Source organism: Arachis stenosperma, chromosome 1, assembly GCF_014773155.1.
Source record: "Arachis stenosperma cultivar V10309 chromosome 1, arast.V10309.gnm1.PFL2, whole genome shotgun sequence".
NCBI classification, from domain to species: Eukaryota; Viridiplantae; Streptophyta; class Magnoliopsida; order Fabales; family Fabaceae; genus Arachis; species Arachis stenosperma.
The window spans coordinates 109,700,109-109,712,887 of NC_080377.1; the positions used below are offsets into that span (position 1 = coordinate 109,700,109).

Genomic DNA, 12,779 nt, shown 5'->3' on the forward strand with positions numbered 1-12,779 from the left:
ATACGTTGCACAACACTTTGATGAATGTGATGATCCGTGACACTCATCATCATTCTCACCTATGAACGCGCGTGATTGACAACCACTTCTGTTCTACTTTAGGCCGGGCACATATCTCTTAGATTCCCCAACAGAATCTTCGTGGTATAAGCTAGATGGATGGCGGAATTCATGAGGATCCGGAAAGTCTAACCTTGTCTGTGGTATTCCGAGTAAGATCCTGGGAATCCGGAAAGTCTAACCTTGTCTGTGGTATTCCGAGTAGGATTCTGGTATTGGATGACTGTGACGAGCTTCAAACTCCTGAAGGCTGGGCGTTAGTGACAAACGCAAAAGAATCAATGGATTCTATTCCAACCTAATTGAGAACCGACAGATGATTAGCCGTGCTGTGACAGAGCATTTGGACCATTTTCACTGAGAGGATGGGATGTAGCTATCAACCAAGGGTGATGCCTCCAGACGATTAGCCGTGCAGTGACAGCGCATAGGACCATTTTCCCGAGAGGATTAAAAGTAGCCATTGATGATAGTGATGCCCTACACACAGCTTGCCATGGAAAGGAGTAAGAAGGATTGAAGGAAGAGTGAGTAGTGAAGCAGAGTTTCAAGAGGAACACAGCATCTCCATACACCTATCTGAAATTCCCACTATTGATTTACCTAAGTATTTCTATCCCTTTTTATTTTCTATTTTATTATTAATTTTCGAAACCATAAACCAGTTTAATCTGCCTAACTGAGATTTACAAGGTGACCATAGCTTGCTTCATACCAACAATCTCTGTGGGATCGACCCTTACTCACGTAAGGTTTATTACTTGGACGACCCAGTACACTTGCTGGTTAGTTGAACGGAGTTGTGAATTCAAATAGAGACAATTATTAAATTTCATACAAGTATAAAGACAATAGATCACAATTTCGTCCACCAGTCGATCCCACGGAGATTGTTGGTATGAAGCAAGCTATGGTCATCTTGCAAATCTCAGTTAGGCGGATTCAAATGGTTATGGAGGATTGATAATTAAAAGATGAATAAAACATAAAATAAAGATAGAGATACTTATGTAATTCATTGGTGAGAATTTCAGATAAGCGTATGGAGATGCTTTGTCCCTTCCGTCTCTCTGCTTTCCTACTGTCTTCATCCAATCCTTCTTACTCCTTTCCATGGCAAGCTGTATGTTGGGCATCACCGTTGTTAATGGCTACAGTCCCGTCCTCTCAGTGAAATGTTCAACGCGCTCTGTCACAGCACGGCTATTCATCTGTCGGTTCTCGATCATGTCGAAATAGAATCCAGTGATTCTTTTCCGTCTGTCACTAACGCCCCACAATCGCGAGTTTGAAGCACGTCACAGTCATTCAATCCCTGAATCCTACTCGGAATACCACAGACAAGGTTTAGACTTTTCGGATTCTCAAGAATGCCGCCATCAATTCTAGCTTATACCACGAAGATTCTGATTAAGGAATCCAAGAGATAAACATTCAAACCTTGTTTGCATGTAGAACGGAGGTGGTTGTCAGGCATGCGTTCATAAGTGAGAATGATGATGAGCGTCACATAATCATCACATTCATCATGTTCTTGGGTGCGAATGAATATCTTAGAACAAGAATAAGCTGAATTGAATAGAAGAACAATAGTAATTGCATTAATACTCGAGGTACAGCAGAGCTCCACACCTTAATCTATGGTGTGTAGAAACTCCACCGTTGAAAATACATAAGTGATAATGGTGATCATTGGCTTCGGCCCCAGAGAGGGAACCAGAAGAACCAAGATGAAAATACAATAGCAAAAGGTCTTATTTATAGAGAACTAGTAGCTTAGGGTTTACAGAAATGAGTAAATGACATAAAAATCCACTTCCGGGCCCACTTGGTGTGTGCTTGGGCTGAGCATTGAAGCTTCCATGTGTAGAGACTTTTCTTGGAGTTAAGCACCAGATTTTGTGCCAGTTTGGGCGTTTAACTCCCACTTCTGTGCCAGTTCCGGCGTTAAACGCCGGAAATTCTTGAGCTGATTTGGAACGCCGGTTTAGGCCATCAAATCTCGGGCAAAGTATGAACTATTATATATTGCTGGAAAGCCCTGAATGTTTAATTTCCAACGCAATTGAGAGCGCGCCAATTAGGTTTCTGTAGCTCCAGAAAATCCACTTCGAGTGCAGGGAGGTAAGAATCCAACAGCATCTGCAGCCCTTTTCAGCCTCTGAATCAGATATTTGCTCAGGTCCCTCAATTTCAGCCAGAAAATACCTGAAATCATAGAAAAATACACAAACTCATAGTAAAGTCCAGAAAAGTGAATTTTAAATAAAAACTAATAAAAATATAATAAAAACTAACTAAAACATACTAAAAACATACTAAAAACAATGCCAAAAAGCGTATAAATTATCCGCTCATCACAACACCAAACTTAAATTGTTGCTTGTCCCCAAGCAACTGAAAATCAGATAGGATAAAAAGAAGAGAATATACTATGGACTCCAAAATATCAATGAAACTTAGCTCTAATTAGATGAGCGGGACTAGTAGCTTTTTGCCTCCGAACAGTTTTGGCATCTCACTTTATCCTTTGAAGTTCAGAATGATTGGCATCTATAGGAACTCAGAATCCGGATAATGTTATTGATTTTCCTAGTTGCTTCTTGAACACAGCTACTTTATGAGTCTTGGCCGTGGCCCAAAGCACTCTGTTTTCCAGTATTACCACCGGATATATACATGCCACAGACACATAACTGGGTGAACCTTTTCAGATTGTGACTCAGCTTTGCTAGAGTCCCCAATTAGAGGTGTCCAGGGTTCTTAAGCAGACTCTTTTTGCCTTGGATCACGACTTTAACCGCTCAGCCTCAAGTTTTCACTTGACACCTTCACGCCACAAGCACATGGTTAGGGACAGCTTGGTTTAGCCGCTTAGGCCAGGATATTATTCCTGTAGGCCCTCCTATCGACTGATGCTCAAAGCCTTGGATCCTTTTTATTACCCTTGCCTTTTGGTTTAAAGGGCTATTGGATTTTTTTGCTTGCTTTTTCTTTCTCTTTTCTTTTTTTTTGAATTCACTGCTTTTTCTTGCTTCAAGAATCATTTTTATGATTTTTCAAATCCTCAATAACATTTCTCCTTTTCTATCATTCTTTCTAGAGCCAACAATTTTAACATTCATGAACAACAAATTCAAAAGACATATGCACTGTTCAAGCATACATTCAGAAAACAAAAAGTATTGTCACCACATCAAATAATTAAACCAGTTTCAAGGATGAATTCGAAATCATGTACTTCTTGTTCTTTTGTAATTAAAATATTTTTCATTTAAGAAAGGTGATGGATTCATAGGGCATTCATAGCTTTAAGGCATAGACACTAAGACACTAATGATCATGTAATAAGACACAAACATACATAAACATAAGCATAAAAATTTGAAAAACAGAAAAATAAAGAACAAGGAGATTAAAGAATGGGTCCACCTTAGTGATGGTGGCTTGTTCTTCCTCTTGAAGATCTTATGGAGTGCTTGAGCTCCTCAATGTCTCTTCCTTGCCTTTGTTGCTCCTCTCTCATGATTCTTTGATCTTCTCTAATTTCATGGAGGAGGATGGAATGTTCTTGGTGCTCTACCCTTAGTTGTCCCATGTTGGAACTCAATTATCCTAGGGAGGTGTTGATTTGCTCCCAATAGTTTTGTGGAGGAAAGTGCATCCCTTGAGGCATCTCAGGGATTTCATGATGTGGAATTTCCTCATGCTCATGTCTATGAGTGGGATCTCCTGTTTGCATTGAGCTCCTTCCACACAGATATCCATGAGGACTTAGTCCAACCTTTGATTAAAGTTGACCTTTTTTGAGTTTGAAAAGGGACCTCGGGGATCACCTTCTTCTTGGCCACAACTTCATAGAAGTGGTCTTGATGCACCCTTGAGATGAATCTCTCCATCTCCCATGACTCGGAGGTAGAGGCTTTTGCCTTCCCTTTCCACTTTCTAGAGGTTTCTCCGGCCTTAGGTGCCATAAATGGTTATGGAAAAACAAAAAGCAATGCTTTTATCACACCAAACTTAGAAGGTTTGCTCGTCCTCGAGCAAAAGAAGAAAGAAGGACGGAGAAGAAGAAGAAAATGGAGGAGATGGAGAAGTGGGAGTGATTCGGCCAAGGGGGAAAAGTAGTGTGTAAGATGTGTGAAAATGAGGGGGTGAAGATGGGTTTATATAGGGGTGGAGAGGGGGGTATGGTTCGGCCATTATGGGTGGGTTTGGGAGGAAAAGTGGTTTGAATTTGAATGGTGAGGTAGGTGGGGTGTTATGAAGGATGGATGTGAGTGGTGAAGAGAATGGTGGGATATGATAGGTTTGGGGTTTTTGGGGAAGAGGTATTGAGGTGATTGGTGAATGGGTGAAGAAGAGAGAGAGTGGTGGGATAGGTGGGGATCCTGTGGGGTCCACAGATCCTAAGGTGTCAAGGATAGCTCATCCCTGCACCAAGTGGCATGCAAAAACGCCCTTTCTGCCAATCCTGGCGTTAAACGTTGGGCTGCTGCCCTTTTCTGGTGTTAAACGCCAGTCTGGTGCCCCTTTCTGGCGTTAAACGCCCAGAATGGTGCCAGACTGGGCGTTAAACGCCCATTTGCTGCCCTTACTGGCGTTTAAACGCCAGTAAGCTTTTTCTCCAGGGTGTGCTGTTTTTCTTTCTGTTCTTCATTCTGTTTTTGCTTTTTCAATTATTTTTGTGACTTCACATGATCATCAACCTATAGAAAACATAAAATATCAATGGAAAATAGATAAATATAACATTAGGTTGCCTCCCAACAAGCGCTTCTTTAATGTCAGTAGCTTGACAGTGGGCCCTCATGGAGCCTCACAGATGTTCAGAGTAATGTTGGAACCTCCCAACACCAAACTTAGAGTTTGAATGTGGGGGTTCAACACCAAACTTAGAATTTGGTTGTGGCCTCCCAACACCAAACTTAGAGTTTGACTGTGGGGGCTCTGTTTGACTCTGTTTTGAGAGAAGCTCTTTATGCTTCCTCTCCATGGTTACAGAGGGATATCCTTGAGCCTTAAACACAAAGACTTCTTCATTCACTTGAATGATCAATTCTCCTCTGTCAACATCAATCACAGCCTTTGCTGTGGCTAGGAAGGGTCTACCAAGGATGATGGATTCATCCATACACTTCCCAGTCTCTAGGACTATGAAATCAGCAGGGATGTAATGGTCTTCAATCTTTACCAGAACATCCTCTACAAGTCCATAAGCTTGTTTTCTTGAATTGTCTGCCATCTCTAGTGAGATTCTTGCAGCTTGTACCTCAAAGATCCCTAGCTTCTCCATTACAGAGAGAGGCATGAGGTTTATGCTTGACCCTAGGTCACATAGAGCCTTCTCGAAGGTCATGGTACCTAATGTACAAGGTATTGAGAACTTCCCAGGGTCCTGTCTCTTTTGAGGTAATCTCTGCCTAGTCAAGTCATCCAGTTCTTTGGTGAGCAAAGGGGGTTCATCCTCCCAAGTCTCATTACCAAATAACTTGTCATTTAGCTTCATGATTGCTCCAAGGTACTTAGCAACTTGCTCTTCAGTGACATCTTCGTCCTCTTCAGAGGAGGAATACTCATCAGAGCTCATGAATGGCAGAAGTAAATCCAATGGAATCTCTATGGTCTCAGTGTGAGCCTCAGATTCCCATGGTTCCTCATTAGGGAACTCATTGGTGGCTAGTGGACGTCCATTGAGGTCTTCCTCAGTGGTGATCACTGCCTCTTTCTCCTCTCCAAATTTGGCCATGTTGATGGCCTTACACTCTCCTTTTGGATTCTCTTCTGTATTGCTTGGAAGAGTACTAGGAGGGAGTTCAGTAACTTTCTTACTCAGCTGACCCACTTGTGCCTCCAAGTTTCTAATGGAGGACCTTGTTTCAGTCATGAAACTTTGAGTGATTTTGATTAGATCAGAGACCATGGTTGCTAAGTCAGAGTGGCTCTGCTTAGAATTCTCTGTCTGTTGCTGAGAAGATGATGGAAAAGGCTTGCCATTGCTGAACCTGTTTCTTCTACCATTATTGTTGTTGAAACCTTGTTGAAGTCTCTGTTGATCCTTCCATGAGAGATTTGGATGATTTCTCCATGAAGGATTATAGGTGTTTCCATAGGGTTCTCCCATGTAATTCACCTCTTCTATTGATGGGTTCTCAGGATCATAAGCTTCTTCTTCAGATGAAGCGTCCTTAGTACTGCCTGGTGAAGCTTGCATTCCAGACAGACTTTGAGAAATCATATTGACTTGTTGAGACAATATTTTGTTCTGAGCCAATATGGCATTCAGAGTATCAATCTCAAGAACTCCTTTCTTCTGATTCGTCTCATTGTTCACAGGATTCCTTTCAGAAGTGTACATGAATTAGTTATTTGCAACCATTTCAATGAGTTCTTGAGCTTCTGCAGGCGTCTTTTTCAGATGAAGAGATCCTCCAGCAGAGCTATCCAATGACATCTTGGACAGTTCAGACAGACCATCATAGAAGATACCTATGATGCTCCATTCAGAAAGCATGTCAGAAGGACACTTTCTGATCAATTGTTTGTATCTTTCCCAAGCTTCATAGAGGGATTCACCATCCTTCTGTCTGAAGGTTTGGACTTCCACTCTAAGCTTACTCAATTTTTGAGGTGGAAAGAACTTTGTCAAGAAGGCATTGACTAGCTTTTCCCAAGAGTTCAGGCTTTCTTTAGGTTGTGAGTCCAACCATATCCTAGCTCTGTCTCTTACAGTAAAGGGGAATAGCATAAGTCTGTAGACCTCAGGGTCAATCCCATTGGTCTTGACAATGTCACAGATTTGCAAAAATTCAGCTAAAAACTGATGAGGATCTTCCAATGGAAGTCCATGGAACTTGCAATTCTGTTGTATTAGAGAAACTAATTGAGGCTTCAGCTCAAAGTTGTTTGTTTCAATGGCAGGGATAGAGATGCTTCTCCCATAGAAGTCGGGAGAAGGTGCAGTAAAGTCAGCCAGCACCTTCCTTGCATTGTTGGCATTGTTGTTGTTTTCGGCTGCCATGTCTTCTTCTTGTTTGAAGAGTTCTGTTAGGTCCTCTCCAGAGAGTTGTGCTTTAGCTTCTCTTAGCTTTTGCTTCAAGGTCCTTTCAGGTTCAGGATCAGCCTCAACAAGAATGCTTTTGTCTTTGCTCCTACTCATATGAAAGAGAAGAAAACAAGAAAGTATGGAATCCTCTATGTCACAGTATAGAGATTCCTTGAGGTGTCAGAGGAAAAGAAGAATAGAAGGAGGAGGTAGAAGAATTCGAACTTATCAAGAGGGATAGAGTTCGAATTGTGCATTGAGGAGGAGTGTTAGTCCATAAATAGAAGGATGTGAGAAAAGGGGAAGAATTTTTGAAATTAAAGTAAAAGATTTTGAAGAAATTTTGAAAAACTGAAGAATGATTTTCGAAAATTAAAGTTCGGAAAGAAATAAAGTGATTTTTGAAAAAGATTTTGAAATTAGAAATAAAAAAGATCTGATTAAAAATTATTTTGAAAAAGATGTGATTAAGAGATATGATTGAAAAGATATGATTGAAAAACATTTGCTTTTGAAAAATTATAAAAACTTGAAAAAAATTTGAATTAAAAATAAAATCTTCCCTCTTGTGCCATCCTGGCGTTAAACGCCCAGAATGGTATCCATTTTGGCGTTTAACGCCCAAAATTCTACCCCTTTGGGCGTTAAACGCCCAGCCAGGTACCCTGGCTGGCGTTTAAATGCCAGTTTTCCTTCCCTACTGGGCGTTTTGAACGTCCAGCTTTTTCTGTGTAATTCCTCTACTGTATGTTCTGAATCTTCAATTCTCCGTATTATTGAATTGAAAAGACACAAATTAAAAGTTTTTTGAATTTTTAATGATGAGGAATAATCAAAATGAAACTAAGATCAAATAAACAATGCATGCAAGACACCAAACTTAGAAGTTTGTATACTATTGACACTAATAAATTGAGAATGCATATGAGAAACAACAAAACACTCAAGACCATAGAATTTAAAGATCAGAGCAAGGAAATCATCAAGAACAACTTGAAGATCAATGAAGAACATAATGCATGTAATTTCCGAAAATTAGAAGAATAAAGACATGCAATTGACACCAAACTTAAAATTAGACACTAGACTCAAACAAGAAACATAAATTATTTTTGATTTTATGATTTTATAAAATTTTTTTGAATTTTTCGAAAATAAGAAGTAAAAGGCTTAAACATAAAATAAAACTACCTAATCTGAGCAACAAGATGAACTATCAGTTGTCCAAACTCGAACAATCTCCGGCAACGGTGCCAAAAACTTGGTGCACGAAATTGTGATCATCAATGGCGCCATCAACATGGTACGCCCAATTGCAATCTCAACTCTTTATCACAACTTCGCACAACTAACCAGCAAGTGCACTGGGTCGTCCAAGTAATAAACCTTACGCGAGTAAAGGTCGATCCCACGGAGATTGTTGGTATGAAGCAAGCTATGGTCATCTTGCAAATCTCAGTCAGGCGGATTCAAATGGTTATGGAGGATTGATAATTAAAAGATGAATAAAACATAAAATAAAGATAGAGATACTTATGTAATTCATTGGTGAGAATTTCAGATAAGCGTATGGAGATACTTTGTCCCTTCTGTCTCTCTGCTTTCCTACTGTCTTCATCCAATCCTTCTTACTCCTTTCCATGGCAAGCTGTATGTTGGGCATCACTGTTGTGAATGGCTACAGTCCCGTCCTCTCAGTGAAATGTTCAACGCGCTCTGTCACAGCACGGCTATTCATCTGTCGGTTCTCGATCATGTCGGAATAGAATCCAGTGATTCTTTTGCGTCTGTCACTAACGCCCCACAATCGCGAGTTTGAAGCACGTCACAGTCATTCAATCCCTGAATCCTACTCGGAATACCACAGACAAGGTTTAGACTTTCCGGATTCTCAAGAATGCCACCATCAATTCTAGCTTATACCACGAAGATTCTGATTAAGGAATCCAAGAGATAAACATTCAAGCCTTGTTTGCGTATAGAACGGAGGTGGTTGTCAGGCACGCGTTCATAAGTGAGAATGATGATGAGTGTCACATAATCATCACATTCATCATGTTCTTGGGTGCGAATGAATATCTTAGAACAAGAATAAGCTGAATTGAATAGAAGAACAATAGTAATTGCATTAATACTCGAGGTACAGCAGAGCTCCACACCTTAATCTATGGTGTGTAGAAACTCCACCGTTGAAAATACATAAGTGATAATAGTGATCATTGGCTTCGGCCCCAGAGAGGGAACCAAAAGAACCAAGATGAAAATACAATAGCAAAAGGTCTTATTTATAGAGAACTAGTAGCTTAGGGTTTACAGAAATGAGTAAATGACATAAAAATCCACTTCCGGGCCCACTTGGTGTGTGCCTGGGCTGAGCATTGAAGCTTTCATGTGTAGAGACTTTTCTTGGAGTTAAACGCCAGCTTTTGTGCCAGTTTGGGCGTTTAACTCCCACTTCTGTGCCAGTTCCAGCGTTAAACGCCGGGAATTCTTGAGCTGATTTGGAACGCCGGTTTAGGCCATCAAATCTCGGGCAAAGTATAGACTATTAGTATTGCTGGAAAGCCCTGGATGTCTACTTTCCAACGCAATCAAGAGCATGCCAATTGGGCTTCTATAGCTCCAGAAAATTCACTTCGAGTGCAGGGAGGTCAGAATCCAACAGCATCTGCAGCCCTTTTCAGCCTTTGAATCAGATCTTTGCTCAGGTCCCTCAATTTCAGCCAGAAAATACCTAAAATCACAAAAAAACACACAAACTCATAGTAAAGTCCAGAAAAGTGAATTTTAAATAAAAACTAATAAAAATATAATAAAAACTAACTAAAACATACTAAAAACAATGCCAAAAAGCGTATAAATTATCCGTTTATCAGCAAGCACTTACCAAAAAAGTACTCTGGACAGGATTTTATTGGCCAACTTTACAAAAGGAAGCCACAGAGTTCGTAAAGACATGTCCACCATGTCAAAAACATGCCAACTTTCACATCGCCCCGCCGAAAGAACTCATCAGCGTAACCTCACCTTGGCCATTCGCAAAATAGGGACTCGACCTTCTTGGACCCTTCTCTCAGGGATCGGGACAAGTTAAATTCCTCATAGTAGGGGTAGACTATTTCACAAAGTGGATTGAGGTGGAACACCTAGCTAATGCCACTGCTCAAAGAAGTCGAAAATTTTTATATAGGAACATTGTCATAAGGTTCGGGGTTCCATACTCTATTACCACAAACAATGGTACTCAATTCACATATGCAGGCTTCAGAAAGTTAGTGGCCGACTTGAACATAAAACAACAATTTACTTCCGTAGAACATCCCCAAGCCAATGACAAGCCGAAGCTGCCAACAAAGTCATATTGGTTGGGCTGAAACGGAGATTATAGGACGCAAAGGGAGCATGGGCTGAGGAGCTCCTACAAGTTCTATGGGCATATTAAACAACGCCACATTCCACCACAAATGAATCACCCTTCCGATTAGCGTACGGAATGGAGGCAATGATCCCCGTAGAGATTGAGGAAGGGTCGCCTAGAGTGATCCACTATAGTGAAGAAGCCAACTCCCAACTTCAAAGGGAAGAACTCGACCTACTTTCAGAAGTCCAAGAAAGAGCTCGGATCAGGGAAGAAGCATTAAAATGTCGAATGGCTTCGAGATACAATCAAAAAGTAGTACAGCGAGTTTTTGCTGAGAACGACCTCATCCTAATCCGAAATGACATCGGAACAACTCGACCTGGAGAAGGAAAGCTGGTAGCAAACTGGAAAGGACCCTACCAAGTCATAGAAGTACTTGGAAAGGGCTACTATAGACTGTCCGAACTCGATGGGCGAGAGCTTCCTAGGTCATGGCACGCCTGCAACTTGAGAAGGTACTACAGTTAGGGATGATAAAGGATCTTAGGATAAGGCGCACTCTTTTTTCTGAAAAGGTTTTTTAATAAGGTACCAAGCCAAGACCTACAAATCAGCTGACTTAGAGGGATAAAACTCCCGCATGTATATATTTGCATTTTTTTTTGAATAAAATCTGTTCAGATCTTCTACAAATGCTCAAGCCGCATTAATCTGAAACATTCATCATCCGATTATAAAGCTACAAGATTGGCAGAAAGTGAAAATCAAATTCACTACATGATCACGATAAAGACCAAAGATGAAAACCAAATTCATTAAATGGTCGACCAAACGAGGGTTAAACCCAATCTCTACAAAATCGGCAAAGATGAAAATAGAATAATGCAAGAAGTTATAGAAAGTGATATATAGAAAGGACCTGACAAGGTCCTAATAAAATGGATTGCTAAAAAAATAACTTAAAGACTGGCCGACGTAAAGAAGTCGGACCAGTCGCAATAACCAAAGTTATAAGTAAATCCATGGAAAGAGGTTTGGCTAGCCCTATAAAAGAGGATTACTATAACTTAGAAGGGCCCGACGTGATGAAGTCGGCCCAAAGCATAAAAGTTATAAAAGTAATCCCTGAAAGAGACCTGAACAAGGTCAAAGAAAGAGGATTACAAAATAACTCAGAAGGGCCCGACATGATGAAGTCGGCCCAAAACATAAAATTTATAAAAGTAATCCCTGAAAGAGACCTGAACAAGGTCCAAGAAAGCGGATTACAAAATAACTTAGAAGGGCCCGACATGATGAAGTCAGCCCAAAATATAAAGTTATAAAAGTAATCCCTAAAAGAGACCTGAACAAGGTCTAAGAAAGAGGATTACAAAAATAATTTAGAAGGGCCCGACATGATGAAGTCGGTTCAAAGCATAGAAGTTATAAAAGTAATCCCTGAAAGAGACTTGAACAAAAGTCCAAAAAAGAGGATTACAAAAATAACTTAGAAGAGACCGAAATGATGAAGTCGGCCCAAAACATAAAGCTACAAAAGTAATCCCTGAAAGAGACCTAAACAAGGTCCAAAAAAGAGGGTTACTAACAACAACTTGGACAAAACCAACATGACAAAATTGGCAACCTCAGCGTTATACAAAGTAATTCCTAATAAAGACCTGAACAAAGTCCAAACGAAACGAATTGCTGGAAATAACATCAGGCAAAGAAATCAAGCCAATCCAAAGAGGTCAGACAACGAAAAGTTCCAACACTCCCAAAACCTAGAAAGGTACCAAGACGAGTGCAGACAGACATGATATAAAGACATAAAGTTATAATAATAGCAAGCTTCAGAGGCCACCAAAGTCAGCCCCAAAAGCTTGGAAACTACTTTGTTTTTCAAAATAAAGTTGCCAAACAAGCAACTAAAAGAGTGTCAACAGTCAGCAAACATCATTTACAAAATAAAGAGTTTAAAAGCCCACAAGCCGGGCTATCTACACAAGCAATTAGAAAATTCAGTTAACATCCGAAGGCTTCTCGGCAGCATCAACACAGGGTGAAGGAGGGCGAGTCTGGAGAGGCACGGCATCCATTGTCCCATCATCTCTATTCAAGATTCGGCAATCAGGATCTAATTCGGGATGAACGACCTCAGAGGAAGGAGCTGAAGAAGTCGGCACAACAGAAGCTTTGGCGGCAGGCTCAGAGGGAGGCTCAACATCATCATCATCAGGATCGTCAGGGACAATCTTGCCATCCTTCACAATATTATCCAAACTGAATAGAGCAAGGTCGACCTCCAGGGCAAGAACCCGAACCTACTCC

General features: G+C 40.6%; 1 non-coding gene across 1 annotated transcript; it reads left to right on the forward strand.

Moving 5' to 3' along the window:
- Positions 1–6,568: 6,568 nt before the first annotated feature.
- On the forward strand, positions 6,569–6,676 carry LOC130956439 (small nucleolar RNA R71). The gene has a single exon (XR_009077123.1). It is a non-coding gene; the product is annotated as a small nucleolar RNA R71 (small nucleolar RNA).
- The last annotated feature ends 6,103 nt before the right edge of the window (positions 6,677–12,779 follow it).